The following is a 15,057-nucleotide window of genomic DNA, read 5'->3' as shown; positions in this document are numbered from 1 at the left end:
GAGAAAAGACAAAACGTAAACAGTAAACGGTCTTAACAACTGTAGAACTGAATTTGAACCAACTCGATCAAATTATAATACAACAGTATGCTGATTGAACGCTTCCTGTATTTTGATACGTTGGAAAGCTATACAAACTTGTGAATCAAGTGGATTGATATTTCAGCATCCAAACATAAGCTCAGGTAGTTTATTCCTTCTCAATGCAAACTAATGACAAAAAGTTTATGTACTTCCATACAAACTGGTGAAGCATATACAAACTGGTGAAGCATATAAATACAAAAATATATATTTTAGCACATTCAAATGACAAAAAGTTTATGTACTTCCATACAAACTAATGTAGGATGTGATCCGACACATGTACACCAAGAAAGCATAAACCTTTATTACTATGGATAATTTTAGCATCCTGTTGAGTTTGAGTCACCTTTTTTTATCTAAGCCAAGTCTCTTAGTTTTAAATACACACGCACAAATATCTATACTAATGTTTTTTTAAAAAATGTTATATGTAACGTAAACACATGAATGCCTAAAATATGAATATATTTATAAACTATAGTACTAAGGTATGTGTGTGTGTCTATATATATGTGTGTGTGTGCGCGCACGTGCATATGCACTTATATGAGTGAAAATGCACAGATATAAGTGTATTTTTAAATGAATTGAGTTGATTGAACTAATTCCTTTCGAGCAATCCTTGAGGAGGAAAACGATTTTAATTGAGTTGATTAACATTCATATTATCATTGCGAGAGTTTGGAGTTTCAAACAAAGTTAACCCACAACATGCAATAATTGAGTTAAGATTTTCTACCCCACTAAACGCAGAAAAAGATGATCCCTTTCTTATGCAAAAGGTAGCCATAAGAATAATATAGAAAACAAAGTTGAATGTAATCAAGGTCGGTTATAGCATAACAAATTTCTGGGTTTTCCAATTAGTTTGGTTCACTAGCTCATAGCCTTATTTCTTTCTTCATGAAAATCAGCCACCGTCAAGCTTTCCGCAAGTAAACTCTTTAAACATAATGCTTTCCAGAATCAGTGCGCCTAAATAACAGCAAGAGAACTAAATATAAAAAATATAAGTGACCGTCCCTTTTTGAAGTATGGCGTAAGCTTCAGCCCAAAGAGCATGTGTTGCCATTTCAGAATGAGAGAATTTTGTATTTTTTACAGCTAAAACCAATGTATGATTGGAACTAACTAACCTGTAAGTCAATCACGTGCAGATGCTGTGTAAGAAACATGACATAGATAACACTTCCAGCAAAGAAGTTTTTCTAAAAAAATTAAAAAAGGGATACAACAGGCTAATAATTAGAGGAAAATTATTGTATATTAGACTTACCTAAAGATTCATAGGCTTGCTTAGTACCAAAGTGCGGAGATTAAAGACTTCCATAGAAAAGGGTTAAAGTTCCATGGAAAAGGGTGGGTTAAAAGTGCTGAAAATGCCGAGTCTGAATGAAAAAAGACATCTCAGCGGGACACTGTTTGGAACTAGGATTGACAGATTTGATTGTAGGAGGAAAAATAAGGATAACATATCCGTAGATATTCATCATAAATAAGCCAACAACCATTTATGAATTAACTAAAAGACTTATTTAGAATTTAGTTTACCAAAACATCTAATGATTAACAAGATTGTTCTAAATATTCCAACCCCACCCATTTTATAAATATATATATATAGATATATATATATATATATATAGATATATATATATATATATAGATATATATATATAGACACACACACATATATATATACAATTTTGCAAATGCTATAGTTTGGAACAATAGTTCTATGTTCATTCATGACTAGAATGCCAAATAACAGCTGAGAGAGATCACAAACCTGACGCACAGATTACATTAAGTGACAATGATTTAAGGTAAAAATAAAATTAACTTTGATTTAGAACAAATTAATTTTCAGCCACACATAGAATCATTCATCAAATTTAATTTTAAGAGCAAATATAGATAAACATTAACACAGTAATTTTACAAAAACAAATAGAAACATTAAATCAGTATCTTCGATAATCAATCAATGTATTTTGCCCATCAATCATAATCATTTTCTTTACAAACTTTCTTAACGTCATAAATATTTTGCCCTCTATTAGTGGCACCCTATTGTTACAACATTTTCAATATATATCACTTGATTTCATTTACCCCCTAAATAATTAGTTGCCCCTGACCATGGCTTCATTTTCATCTTTGTGAGGTCGATCGATTACAACTCTAAATGTTGAAACCACTACAAGAATTTAGTTTATTACCGACTGTAAAATATCATCGGTAATAACAGATAAACCGTAAGTAATATATTTACCGACAGTTTAACAATCGCAAAGTTGACGTAGCAAAAACGTTTGTTGGTAATAAAATTACCGACGGTTTAACAATCACAAAGTCGACGAAACAAAAATGTTTGTTGATAATAAAATTACCGACGGATTTAGCGATGGTTTACATTAACCAATGGGTATCCGACATGCCATAACAGTCACTTTAGATCCAAACACATGTATTTTACCGTAGCTTAACCGGCGGTTATATAAGCGACACGAGTTTCCATAGGTAAAGTGTTACACTGTCGTCGGAAAAGTATCATGATTTCGTAGGTAAAATGTCGCTCAACCGTCAATTACACTGTCGTCGGAAAAGTATTATGATTTCGTAGGTAAAATGTCGCTCAACCGTCAATTAATTGTGGGAATTTACCGACGGTTTTGTCCGTGGCAAAAGTGCAGCATTTTGTCCAGACGTTTGTTCGATAGACCGTCAAAAAGTCGTCTAAATGTCGTCGAAATGCCGTCGAAAACCTGTACCATCAGAAAAAAAAATTTAAAGCCCTCTTTCAACACTGCAATCTATACATATGCAATTGTAACAGTGCAATCAAAACACAGTACAACACAACAACAAAACTAATTAACAAGTAAATCATATACAAAAATAAGAGAAAAATATTTGAATTAAATCAAATGAAATATACAACTACACAATAAAAACAATGCTCATTAATAATAAATTGTTTATTACGCAAACAAACAAAAAAATAATCCTCTACTCATCCTCCTCATTCTGTTGTGTCATCTCCTCATCATCCCCACCCTCAGCCCTCATCTCCAATTTTAGAGCGGGTAACTGGGCAGCAACATGGTGATGCAGCTCCTCCTCCTGTGAAGTGGAAGTGGATGCACCGGATCTGCTAGAGGTCAGGCAGGTATCATAGGCTGGCACTTGGGACCCCAACCCTTCTTCTTCCCTCCGAAAACCTCTTTCTAAAAGTTGTACTGAGAAGGATCGTGAGATGTGCCCAAACCACAGCCTGACTAGAGAGATCGGCTCTCCTTGAGCCTCTAGAAGGCCTCTAAAAGACATATGATTAATGAAAGTGAGAGACTACATAAATTTTGATAATTATTTGAATTTTATACCCATTAACATTGTGAATTACCTGGGTCACATGCTATTTGTTGTCCACCCAGAATTGATCTGAGTGCCTTCTATGGGCATGCTTGTGTAACTCTGTAGCACTTGGCTCTTGTCCTTTCACCAGTGTCTGTTAGTATAATGAAATAATTAGAATATAGTTAATGTAAAATTAGATTTAATGTCAAAAAAAATAAGTCTTACCAGCCTCCTCTTGTACTCCGTGTGTGGGAGTGATCCAACCTTTGTCCTTGAAATCAGAGCAGTAATTCAACTTTCCATGCTACCTCTTCCTCTGATACTCAGGAGAGTCCCAGGCCCTCAGCATTGTGACAAACACATTCTCGCCCAGCCACAAGGGGCGCTCACGTGTCCGACGTTTAACACCAAACTAGTAGCACAGACGATCACTTACCTTATGCTCGAAGTTCCTGCGAATGTGTGTTTCCTCCTTGAGGGGTCAGGACCATTGCTTCTATAAATTAAATTAGAAATTGTTAGATTCATAAAAATAAATACATAATTGTAATTATTGTGTACAGAGTTTACCTTCAAATCCCCAAATCACATATCCCGAGCTATCATCGGGATCTCCCTCTAGGATAAGTATAGATGGTCATACTTGCTTCGAATTATATCTCTGATGAAATGGATGGCTTATGTGTAGGGACTAAATCTAAAAATAACATATGATTGGTTCTCTATTAAATTAAAAAAATTTAAGGCAGTAATGTCAGTATTAAATTAAACTTACATGTTCCCTACTAATCGAAGTTGATGGTGGTTGCTCGTGCTACTTGAACTGTACGGTGCATCAATAGCAGCTGATGGTGACTGTGCTGGTGGTATCTTGGTTATGGTTGATGGCTGTGATGGTATCATGGCCGCGACTTGTGGTGATGGTAGTGTCATGAGAGGTGATTGTAAGGTTTTGCCACCACTAGAGCTAGTAGGTGAGAAATGACTACTTCGATAATGATGTGAGAAGGAATAACCACAACCACAACCACAACTAATAGAGAAAATTGTGGTCGGATTAATGGATTGAATAACTTGTAATTCTCGAGCAACTTCATTTTCAACATTGATTCCTTCATTACCTAATAAAATGTAAAAGTCGTCAAAACTGATGGTCTAAACAGTAGTTTGAATAGCTATTTTCAAAAGCTTGATAGACGAAGGGTAACAAATTCAAAGTGTATAATAGAACATCTTTAAGATCAAGAGGTGATCCAGCGATAGTAATAGATCAACCATGTCCTAGACATTAGATAAATATTGAGCCACATTTCTTCTTTTACACTTATGTGGATACCATTCTTGAGATAAATAATGAGTTCAATTTGTGGATTTGACATGATGCTTCGCTATTCTCTAGATTTTAAAACAATAGTTAGATAAAGAACATAACGTAGAAGTTGAGGCATAATGATCGAATAAAGGGCAACTATCAACCTCTGATGAATCAACATCTAGCGGGCACACAAAGGATTAAGACTTATCAAACCATCGTCAAGAACTAAAAACTTTGGAGGACACAACACAGATCAATCCAAAAAAAAAACCCTCAAATCCATTTGCACAAAAATTTTAAGAACATGAGATTTCCAATTTGGATGATTTTCTAAGAATGCGAACAATAGTTTTTATGTTGGAGATAAGAAACTTAAGTTGTGCAAAGAGGGGGTTATCTTTAAGAGAAAGGAAATTGTGTTTCAATGTCCATAATAAAAATATTAGATGCACCTATTAGGATTAAGGAGAAAAAAAAACTAGACCAATGATGCCAATAAGCATAATTTGGATACCGTGATAGGCTAAAAAATATTACTTGCAGATGATCTAAGTGTGGATTGGTGCTATTGGGATGGTATTCAAGTGAATATCACCTCAATACCACCAATCCGCACATACGATTGCCGCACATAATACTTGCTCATGATAAGCAACAAGAAGAAAAAGAGTATAAAGAAAATAAAAGGGTTGAGAAGAACACTATAGAAAAAACAAAGAATATATATATATATATCTGTGGGTGTGTGTAGCATCCTCTCTATAAAACTCCTCGGGTCAGGTGTTCAAATCCCTCCTAGCACAGTTGGTCTTAAAGAGATGGTACTCAAATTGTTAGGCACATTAAGAGTGCCTGGAGGCTTGTATAATAGCCTCTGGTCATCTCTCATGCGCCTAAGAATTCAAGTACCACACCCTACACTCGGGAGAAATCGATGCCCGACCAGCGCATCTGTGTTGCTAGAGTCAAGAGCTATATTAATAACAACACGTTGATACCACATAAATTTTTTATATCACAACAACAAAAATTATTATTTAACTTCAATAAAAAATAATATATAATTTTACATGTGATATAGATGTAAAGATTGAAACATAGATGTTCCATCTGTAAATACATAGGATTTGAGTTGTATGTATATAAATCTTCCAAAGATAAATTACTATAATGAAAAATAATATATCAAAAAATTTTAGTGCCTTCCTAAAATAGCATGAATGAATATTAAATAATAAAATATAGAATATAAGTGAAGGAGAAATCATCAAATATATTTAGTTTATTTTCCATCAAGCAAATAAAATATTTTCTTGCACCATTAAATTTTTTCTGACGCTAGCATGCTTACCTGCACCATTCTTAGAAAATACAAATAAATAATAAAAATCCCTCACTTCCTCCCCGGCCTTGGCTCTCCTCATTCTTAGGAAAATTTACACTCAGACCACTCAATTCCTATGCATTTACACATCTAAAACCTAAAGTTTATTATTTTCACATACACTACATTACAAAAAAATGCATCATTTTTTAATAGTTAAAATAGTGACATTTTTTATGTGAATACTATTGATGGAAAAAGGGAAGTTCAACTGTTAGAAATGTAAATACATAAGAATTGGATGGTATGTATGTAAAGCTCATAATTTGTAATGCATTGACTTGTATAGACTAACCATATGCGGCACCTTCACTTAAAACAAGTGCAAACTAACATAAAAATCATATACTAGAAATAGCTTAACATAAACTAGCTAGAATATATAAACCTAAGCTAATCTAATAATCATAAATATAAGGGGTTAAAATGCAACCAATACTTTGAATTACACCAAACCTTCCATACCAAAAGAATTTAGACATACACTATGAGATATTTTCAATCATAAAGTATATTAGTCGCTACACCCATTAAGTCATGACTATATCATAGATTAAGATACCAACATTTGTGCCCACAAATGTTTGTAAAATGTGCATTTGAAATAAGTGTAGATCATGATGAACTAAGTCTTATGCCTTCCGGAATCCAAATAAGTGATGATAACTTAATGTGAACCATACATTTCTTAAATGCACAAAAACAAAGAGACATTTCCAAATCGGTCACAAAAGTTGCATTACATACAAACCAAAATTTGGATACAAGATGTAATTTTTTGTATTATATTCAATTCAAATATTAAAGCTTGCATGATCTAATAAGGTGGGAAATTAATAGTTTGTCTAGAGGGAGTTTACAAATCTAAAATGAAGTATGCCATTAGAATATAAACTCTAGTTATCAAACTAAAAGTAGATTCGGAGCTCGAAATTCGGCTTTTATACAAACTATTGGTTCATACTTAAATTTTCTTTCAACGTTCAACCAATCAAATCTCACATAATGAACACGAGAGATTCAACACAAAGCGAATGAAAATAAATTACTACATATTATGTATACTGAAAAAACAACAAATCATCATACTAATTACAAGTGTTTTACAATAAACTATGGTAAAATAACTCAGATATGTCCAAAAATATACAATGATGATGAACTGATCAACAATGTTATGCTGCGAGCAATGGATAAATTCAAAAAACAAGTATGAACATTACGTTCAATACTTGAATCGCCATAATAACATCTACAAATCAATAAGATCTAGCTGATTACATGAAAAGTATGATATTAATGATTATAGCACAATAAGAGAGTGAATTGTAATATCTAAGATTTAATATTAAAATACTCCTCATCATTAACATTGGATCACATCAATATCCAAAAATTAAAAGTTTATGCAAGCATTTAACATTAGAAAAGTGCAATGCAGAAAAAAATTAAGAAAATTAAAGAGGGCAAAATAAATTTTGCATGATTCAGACTAACTTGCCCTATACATCCAAGCCTGTGAAAATTCTCATTTGAGATTCCGCTACAAATCACCCCTTGACCAAATGTTGTTGGAGAAACTATCCCTCTTGACAAAAAATATAGGTGGGGAAATAGATGAATCTTCACCACTGAGAACAAGAACATGCTCACCTTGAACATAAGCAAATGCACCTCTCTAAGATAGCACTTAGGACACAAGAAAACTTTTCGAAGCCTTCCATGACATGACTGATGAATGAGGCTATGACCGATAGTTAGGAGGCCCTTTGTAATCATTTTTGTTTTTTTTTTTTTTTGTTATTGCGTTTTGATTTGAAATAAAACATATTTGGTTTAACTAGTTGGTTTTAAAAAAACATTGAAAATATCATTCAGGTGTTTTGAGTATTTTTAAAAACAAGTTAATTATTTTTTAAAACAAAAGAATAAAAATATATAAAACTCATACCAACCATACATATTTTCAAAAATAAAAGAAAAAAATAAATAAATAAGAAATAAAAGTGATGCCAATCGGCCATAAGTAAAAACACTCATTATAAGTGATTGCAAATAAAAAAAACAAAATAAACTACCAAAAAATGAGCAAGAAAAGTGTTACACCAATTATACTTTAGGAAAGCAGAAGAGGATGACCACTTATCCTTCTTAAAATGACAAATTTTGTAAGCACTCGTACTAGTGCTATCCACATTATATAACAGTTTAGTTTTTATGTTTTAGTTATGTTTTTATGTGTTTTTCTATTTGGATGGTTGTTTTGTGTATTGGGGTATATTTTGGGTTTTAGAATTGTCAGTTTCTTTCTTTTTGTGAAGGTTGGGCTACCTGTTCATCTTCCTTGTAGCCGTATCTTGGAGTTGACAACTCATGTTGTGTCTTTTCATGTGTACTATTGTGCTTTCTTTAGATCAATAATATTCCTTTTGTTGTTCTTTTACCTCCAAAATTCATCTCAGCAATTCATGATTGCTGTTTTGCAAAAATTCTGCTCTCATTTCCCTACTCGGTATAACTATTCCGTTTAGTTTTCTTTCCTGTTGCGGTTCTAGAATACCTCCTTTCTGCTGCATTTCGATTGCAAGGAAAGTTTTGAATTTTCAGTTCAAGAATTGTCTTTCTACGAATTGTTTTCTTTTGCTTTGCTTCATGTTGAGCTTCCGGTCAAGGGTACATTTTTTTTAACCAGAGCAGAGGCAGCCACAACAGCAGATTCCTCCATCCTTTAATCTATGCACCAAGAAGAACAAGCAAGCTCTTGAAACTCAGGTTGTGATAAATTATTGTGCCTCTAATCTTCTCGGTGGGCTGCTCAACCTCGGTCCAAGAAACTTCTAGCAAATTCCAGCAAGGAAAGGGGCAATTTTCTATCTTCTTATTCTTAATGGCTGGGTTTTCTACAATTCTTTTGGCAGCTCCTTCAACCTCTCGCTTTCCGCTACAACTTCCCAATGAAACAGCAACTGCCACGAAGAAATGTTGCAAGAAACAACCGAGAAATAGTTGTCATAGACTTACAACAAGAAATCAGGGGATTACAGAAGCGGCTTGTTGTCTTGAAGAAAAAATTTATGAGGACCAGACCGTAGAACCTGGTGTGGATACGGAGTAGGAAAAAGGTGAAAACCCTTTTCACCAAGAATCTTCCAGCGATAAGACCCAGTCCCCTACAAGCATGGAGGAGAGATAGACATCACAAGGTTGTTGATTTTGGTATCAAGATCGACCTTCCGGATTCTGAAGGCAGACTAGACCTGGATGAATTGATGAGTTGGCTACATGCGAGAAAGTGATTTCTTTAGTTTAAAGAAATTCCCCAAAAATAAATTGCTAAACTTGTAGCAATTAAATTGAGGAAGAATGCCTCTCCTCGGTGAAAAAATGTGAAGAGAATGTTGTGTGGAGCCTAATTGGCGAGGAGTAGCATGCAACAAGACAACAAAGCAATAAAAGCAGTAGCAAGCCCAAATAGTGCCTTAATGCGCAAGAGGGCGCCCCACCACCAGTTCTGCCCACAGAACCAAGGGCATAGAATGGTAGTTAGGGGGGTGCCCCATCGCCCAAATAGTGCCTTAATGCGCAAGGGGGGCGCCCCACCACCGGTTCTGCCCACAGAACCAAGGGCATAGAATGGTAGTGCCCAAGAAGGGTGCAGTTGCGTCGTGGTACGTTCTTTTACAGGTTCAAAAATCGAGACATCAGAAACCTGACACTTCGGACCAGCGATCCTGCACCAAGAACTTCAAACAAAGCACGTGTAAAGGCAACATTATAAGTGGTTTCTCTTATGATCGGGATTTTAAGTCCTCAACTTCTATACGAGGAAGATATTTCTCGACATTGTGTGTAAAAAGGGCGGTGCAGAGTGAGAGGTGCAGTGAGTTCTATGTTGGATTTATGCAATTTGCTCTTGTGCGATCTTGAGAGGAGCATTTGTGAGTTCCAGGCTTGTAGAAAGAAACTCTTAGTGTGGTGTAATCTATACATTTCTCCTCATTTCATAGTAGAGTTTTTAGTACGATGCGGCGCCTTAGTTTCTTTTTTCATATTTTTGGGTTATTCCAGGTTAAATCTTATGTTTTTATCTGGATTTCTTGTATAGTGCTCTTACGTTCAATTTTTGTACTTGATCTCTCAATTTGATGTGTTTTTCTGAGGCGTGATCTGGATGTGAATCGATTAGAATTTTTTGAAGATCTTTAATTCAAGTGAGAGCAATGGTCGATGAGATGAGGTGCAAGCTGAAAAAGTCCAAAAGTTCGAACTTTACGTTCTAGAAAAGATAAATTGAAAATTTGTTATATTAAAAAAAAATCATTTATATCACTGAAAGGAATCACTAAAAAGCTTGAATCTATCACTGGAAGAATAGGATGCGTTTTATCGAGCAACATTAGGTTTGATCCAATTTTCACTTTACGAATATGTTCCTTTCAGCATTATTAATGAGAAAACTACCATGGATCACATGACAGCACTAACAATATTATATGAGAAGCATTCAACTTCAAATAATGTTTTTCTGTTAAAGAGACAATGAAGATGGTGGAAGGGAGTTCTATTGTTGAACATTTAAATAATTTCAACACTAACAAACTAGTGTTTAGTGGGCATCAAATTCAAAAATGAGATCAAAGCAATATTACTTCTATCTTCATTGTCAGATAACTGGGATAGACTAGTTACAGCATTGAATAACTTTTTAGGTAATATGAAGTTAAATTTTAATGACATCGCAGGGTTACTGTTCAATAAAGAAGTTCACAAGAAGGCAAACAGAGGAACTTCAAATCTACGTTGAATGTTGAAAACAAAGGAAGGAATCTTGATAGAAATATAGGTAGAGACGGATTCAAGTATGGAAGAGGAAAGTCCATGTCAAGAAGAGGAAATGACAGAGGTGAATAGTACAACTTACGAGAAGAAAAGTCACTTTAAGAAGAACTGTGAAGTTCCGAAGAATACTAGTGGTAGAGGTAAAGATAGAAATCTCTACAAATATCTCCACAAGCAAAATCCAATGTGACTCCCTGATTTTATCTCTAGACAGTATTGAATCTTGAATAGTAGACTCAGGTGTCTCTTTTCATGCTTACCCCAATAAAGAGGTGTTGAAAAAAAAACATTCATAGTGATCAAGGGTAGGTGTATTTGGGAGAGAACAAGGACTGCAGTATTGTAGAAAATAGTGATGTTGATATCAGGTTGTCAAATTAAACAGTCTGGAAGCTCAATAAATTTAGACATGTTTCAAGTTTTTTGAAGAGAAATTTGATCTCGATAAGCTAGCTTATAGGGTAAAGTACGTGAATACTTTCACAGGCGATTCATGAAAAGTGACCATGGGGACAATGGTGATGGCTCATGGCAACATTGAAGGCACTCTTTACTTGATTAATGAGATGGCAGAATCCATTGATGTAGATAGAATAAAGATTAATGCGGTCTTTGACACCGCAGGCTTGATCGTATGAACGAAAAAGGAATGAAGTCCCAATTTTCTAAGAACAGGCTTCTAGTTTAAAATCTATAGATTTTGATTTTTACGAAGACTGTGTATATGTCAAGCAAGAGAATGTTTTTTTTTCCTCCAAAAGTGGGTCATTAGTGAAGTCTAAGAAGTCGGAGTTAGTGCATACTGATGTATGAGATGCAACTTTAGTTCAGTCAATTAGAGGTTCCACTATTTTATCACTTTTATAGATAATCACACCAGAAAGGTATGGGTTTACTTAAAATAAAAATCTGATGCATTTTGTGTGTTTAAAAAGTGAAAGGCCATTGTAAAAAATGAGACAAATTTGGGGTTGAAATGTCTCAGATCAAATAATGGTGGCGAGCATTTTAATCAAAGGTTCAAGAGTCACTGAGCTTCAGATGCGATCAGACATGAGTTCACTATTCCAAGTAGAATGGTGTGGTTGAGTGATGAATAGAACCAACAACAGAAAGTGCTAGAAGTATGAGGTTGCATGCAGGTTTATCAAAGAAGTTTTGGGCTGTAGTAAACACAGTTGTTTATCAGATAAATCGTGCTTCAGTACCTGTGAATGAAGGCTTACCTAAAGAAGCATGGAATGACAATGAGGTAAATCTATCTCACTTAAGATTATTGGTTGTTCAGCATATGTTAATGTTAATTCTGGATACAAAAGTAAACTTGACTCAAAATCAGCCAAATGTGCTTTCATTAGATATGGCTCACATAAATATGGGTATAAATTCATAGACTATCAGTCAAAAGTACATCAGAAGTCAAATGTGATATTCAATGAAATGGAGATGTAGAAAGATAGGAACAAAACTTAGGATTATTCGTCAGCTACCTCTAAAGAGTTATCAAATATGTTGAGGTAGAAGGCAATGATGATCGGAGAGATAGAGAAAGGATATGCACTCAATCTAATGAAGCACAGAAAGCTCCTCAGACATCTGCTACTAAAGATAAAAAATCCAATATAACGACATTATTGATATATATATATATATATATATTAAGAAAGCCCAATGGCCAATATATTAAAAAGAAAGTAAGATACAGATAGATTGCGTGGGAGGGCCCAAACATGACACCCTGCCTAGTCGGTACTACCATATGCAAATAGTTCCAAAAAGAAAAAATATGAAAAAATACATGAGAGATAAAGAAAATAAAACCAAAAAAGTGTCAAAATTCGGATTATCAGGTAACTAAAGAGCGGCCCAATTTTTCCTTGCCTCTGCTTTTAGTTCTAGGGAATGAGCCAGCTAATAAATTGATGAGATGAGTGTCATTGCCAGTAGTAACCAATGTACCATCCAACACATTCCCGTGCCTCCATTCTTCTTCTTCCTCCTAGAATATACTTGTCATTTCTCATCCGAAGATTGGCTCGCCTGGTCAGTGGATTGGTCTAAAGTGTGTCGAACATGTGTAGGTTTTTGAACATTAGAAGCAACTAGTTATTGTACAAACTGATTTTTTATCGGATCAGGGGAGAGGGAGCATTCTCGTGTGTCCTTGCATGTAGGTGGGCCTTCTTCAAAAACATTGAATGGTATAAACACATTTGGATCTGTACATGTAGTGTAATGTTCTTCGTCAAGAACTGCGGTGTTGGCAAGGGGGGATCCACAGGCAAATCCTGTCTTGTGGGAACTTCCTCCACAGATTGAGCAGATGTGTCCATAGCAATGGGGTTAGACCCCTCTTTGTTTGCTTGAGCTTTAGCTTTCAAGTTTGGATGAAGCCTGTGATATTTATCAAGTGTATGCCCAAACATCTTACAGTGGGTACAATAAAAAAGATTATGTTCCATGACAATTGGTTGTCAATATCCATTGTGAGTTGTGCCCAGCCATACTTCAGTAATATCAGGTAAGGTAATATCTCTTTCCACAAGTATTCTGGCCACAGAAGGCCTGGTTAGGTTAAAGGTGGGCATATTTAGCTTCAATAGGATCTCCAAGAATGGCTCCAATAGAATAAATAACCTGATGATTAAAGAAATGCAACTTGAGACCAGGTAAACTAATCCATACCGGAACAGTAAGAGACTCATGATTTGGGTCAAAATCAGGAGACCATTTAAGTAACTTCATTGACTTGTCTGCAATGTTGAGATATTTTTTTAAGAAAATCCGAACATAGTCTTCAGCTAGGGTTAACTGAATCAACACATGTCTCCCATCCAAAAGTCCCACTTTCCGCTTGCCTACAAGTTTGAGATCATCAACACTCATTATGATAACTTCCGTAGGTGGGTGCCCCCACTGAAATTTCTCAATAAAAGCGAACTTTAATTCATTTTTGAGAACAGACTACAAACTAACTAACATGCGATAATTTTATGTCGATAACCATAAAAGATTATTGACCTCCGTGAACACCTAAAATCACTATTATCATATTGTAGTTTGAGGGGAAGACAATAGTAGATTCCGCAAGATGATTACCCACCACGTGAGCGAAAAAAGCTTTGTCAGGATCAACCAAAGAAGAAGAAAGCGCCATAACGAGGATCCTTCACTTCAGCCCGCAACAAAAGCAAAAGTCAGCGACGACACAGCAAGAGCGTAGCTCGATCGGGTTGTCGAACCTGCAGAAACAATCGCAGGAGGGAAGGCGTGTACTGGTCGAAAACAGAGATGCAAGCAGCACAGGCGCAACTCGATCGGGTCATCGAACCCGGGAAATAGGCGGATCACGATCCCGATCAGCCCTACAGCTCGTCGACGAAACATGCGACGACAGAACAGAGGAGCACACTCCCCTTCTTCTACGAGCGTGGCATACAGGTAGCAGAGCTAGGGTTTCGCCTGAGGCGAAACCTAGCAAAGCCTCAACGAAGATATATATATATATATATATATACACTCATTCATTATATTATCTTTTGCTAACTGATAGTGGTGAATCAGAAAACTCTGAAGAGGTCACTCAAGTTGTATTTTCAAAGGAGTGGGAGTTTGTTATGGATGATGAAATACAGTCATTAAGGTCAAATCAAACTTGGGATTTAGCAAAATTACCGGATAAAAAAGCATTGCACAACTAATGGATCTACAGATTGAAAGGAGAGTCAGATGGTAGTAGATGTTATAAGGCAAGGAATGTAGTGAAGGGTTTCAGCAGAGGGAATAAGTGGACTACACTGAGATATTTTCTCGTGTAGTGAAGATGACAAATATCAGAATTGTGTTAAGCTTGATAGCAGAAGAAGAGCATCTGAAGCAAATTGATGTAAAGATAGTCTTCTTACATGGTGATCTGGAAGAAGAATAATCTATGGTGCAACCGTGTTATAAGACTCCAGAGAAAGAAGACATAGTCTACAGGTTAAAGAAGAGTCTATAAGGCTTGAAATAGACCCCAAAACAATGATACAAAAGGTTTAATAAGTTCATGTCAGACGTTGGGTGCATGAAA

General features: G+C 35.3%; 1 long non-coding RNA gene across 2 annotated transcripts in view; it reads right to left on the bottom strand.

Moving 5' to 3' along the window:
• Positions 1-2,684: 2,684 nt before the first annotated feature.
• LOC110030126 overlaps positions 2,685-15,057 on the bottom strand; it is a 32,993-nt gene continuing 20,620 nt past the window's right edge. The window contains exons 2-6 of one of the 2 annotated variants that reach the window (XR_002294622.1): positions 4,223-4,568; positions 4,018-4,144; positions 3,673-3,943; positions 3,494-3,598; positions 2,685-2,855 (exon numbers count right to left, since the gene is read on the bottom strand). This is a non-coding gene — a long non-coding RNA (uncharacterized LOC110030126). Of the gene's footprint in view, positions 2,856-3,054; positions 3,407-3,493; positions 3,599-3,672; positions 3,944-4,017; positions 4,145-4,222; positions 4,569-15,057 lie in introns of those variants that run through there. The other variant, XR_002294621.1, reaches the window with a different exon arrangement.

Source organism: Phalaenopsis equestris, unplaced genomic scaffold (genome assembly GCF_001263595.1).
Source record: "Phalaenopsis equestris unplaced genomic scaffold, ASM126359v1 Scaffold000661, whole genome shotgun sequence".
In the NCBI taxonomy this organism is placed as follows: Eukaryota; Viridiplantae; Streptophyta; class Magnoliopsida; order Asparagales; family Orchidaceae; genus Phalaenopsis; species Phalaenopsis equestris.
The sequence above is the reverse complement of the archived record's forward strand: the minus strand, read 5'-3'. Positions and strand labels throughout refer to the sequence as shown.